Raw genomic sequence first — 2,233 nt, 5'->3', positions numbered from 1 at the left:
TTAGAATGTGGATAATGATGACAAAAAGAAGTGAACAGGCAGATGTGTTGGGGGACATCTTAATCCCAGAATTGGGGAGGTAGAGGCAGGAGAACTGTTGCAAGTTTGAAGCCATCCTGAGATCCACAGGGAGTTTCAGGTCAATCAGAGTTACAGAGCAAGACTATCTCAAAAAAACAAGCTCTAAATGAAAATACTGGAACTGTGAGCCAGCACAGCTGGATAGACTCAATGGCAGGATGGAGACGAAAGAGAATCAGAGATGAAGAGAGTTTCATGGGGGCCTGTGGCATGGGAGGTGGGAAAGATGATGAAGGCGTTCAAAGATTGGGATGAGCAATGGCTGGAAACTCAATCTGATGAAAGATATAAAACTAGAAGGGTCAAGATGTTTGTGAACTCCGTGTGGGATAAACTCAAAGGGATGCACTGAGCACCTGCCATCCCAGCACCGGGGAACTAAGGCAAGAGGATTTGAGTTTGAGGCCACATCTCACACAAATACCCATCCGATGCACCCTCCTCAAACTGCCTGGAACCTTAGTTAGAACCAGGAAGTGCTCAAAGAAAGCCACACATTGCACTGACAGTCTGAACAATGACACATTCTTCATGGAGATCGTGGAGGCCAGAGCGAAAAGAAACATGTCACCTGGGAATTCTGTAGCCAGAGCGGGGCATGTTGGTACACACCATAGTCCCAGCATGAGGGAGGTTGAGGCGGGACCGCCATGAGTATGGGACCAGCTTGAGCTAGAATGAGACCCTGTCTTAAAGGGGGCATCTGAAAAGACTACATTTTATAATGGGATAATACTAAAGACTACATTTTATAAAGAGATAACATTAAAAGTGTTTAGCCTAAAAGAAAGCAGGTTCAGAGAAGCTGAAAAGCATTTTAAAAATGTAAAAGAAACCAAACATATCTATGTATGCAGTGCCTTCTCATGTTTCCATGTCAACAGTGCTGTGAAGATGCTGAGAATTCCTGGGGCCCACGTGACTGCAGTACGTGAGCATCACACCCACAGAGTGATACAGGTAAGTGGAGACAGCCTGTGGCTAGCAGCTGTGTCGGACTGAGGCAAAGGCTGTGTGAACGGGCCCAGAGTTGGATGAGTTGCCTACAAATAGGAATCTGATGGGACTGGTAAGTTCAGGGTAAGAGCTGTACATTAGAGATAACAGGTGAGAACCGCCACAACGCAGGAGAGCCTGGTGATGATGAAGAGCCAACAGTCAGGAGCTCCAGCTCCCTTCCCCCTCAGTCATGCAAACTCCCAGGGACACAGCATTGCCAAGACACCAATCCTGTTGTATAAAACAAACCTTGCCAGTCAAAAAAAACAAAAAACAAAAAAAACCTAAGATTATGCACTGTATGTTTGTGGCTGCTGTAGAATTAAACTAGAAATTCATGACAGAATCTGGTCAGGTGGACATTAAACAGCACACACAGAAAACATTGCCGAAGAGAAAATCTCAACGATGGAGAATGTTTTAAATAAAAGAGAAATGAAGTTTGGTCATATTAAAGTTTGCACAAGAAAGGTAGTACTCAGGAAATATTGCTTGTTAGGAAAACAGGCTTTCCTGGGTGTGGTGACACACGCCTTTAACCTCAGAACTCTTGACCAGACAGGCAGGTAGATGGATCTCCTTGAATTTGAGGTCATCCTAGTCTACATAGTGAGATCCTGTCTCAAACAAAAACCGGGCCAACTTGATGATGATATATAGTAAGTCATTTATGTGTTCAAGAATTGCTGCAGAGGAATTTTGTGTGATCCACCTCTACCCTGTATCCACTCCAGCCTCTCTAGCTCCAGATGCTTTTAAGGCCATGACCGCCTCCTGCTGTCCCAGTCTACTGAGATTAGAGATGTGTGCCACCGCACCTGGCAGAAGGACAATGTGTGTGGTGTGGAGGTGCTTGCTGGGGATCGAATCCAGGCAGGGCCTCACACACGTAGAAGGAAGCACTTCACTACCAAGCCCAAGGTTTCCTCACAAATAGACTCCTTTGCTAGAGGGAGCGAGTTTGCTAAAAATGACTACAAAACAGTGTAAGATGTGGAAGAAGAGGCACAGATGCCCTCACGATGGGAGACAGAGTGGAGGTTGAGGGTGATGTGGAAGCAGAACAAGATGGGCAGGTGGACCTGGCCCACGGCAGCTCTTGCACTGACCTTGGCTAAGAGCCTTGCAGTCCACAGAGCAGGACAGTGCAGTG

Source organism: Microtus pennsylvanicus, chromosome 6 (assembly GCF_037038515.1).
Source record: "Microtus pennsylvanicus isolate mMicPen1 chromosome 6, mMicPen1.hap1, whole genome shotgun sequence".
Lineage (NCBI taxonomy): Eukaryota > Metazoa > Chordata > Mammalia > Rodentia > Cricetidae > Microtus > Microtus pennsylvanicus.
The sequence above is the reverse complement of the archived record's forward strand: the minus strand, read 5'-3'. Positions refer to the sequence as shown.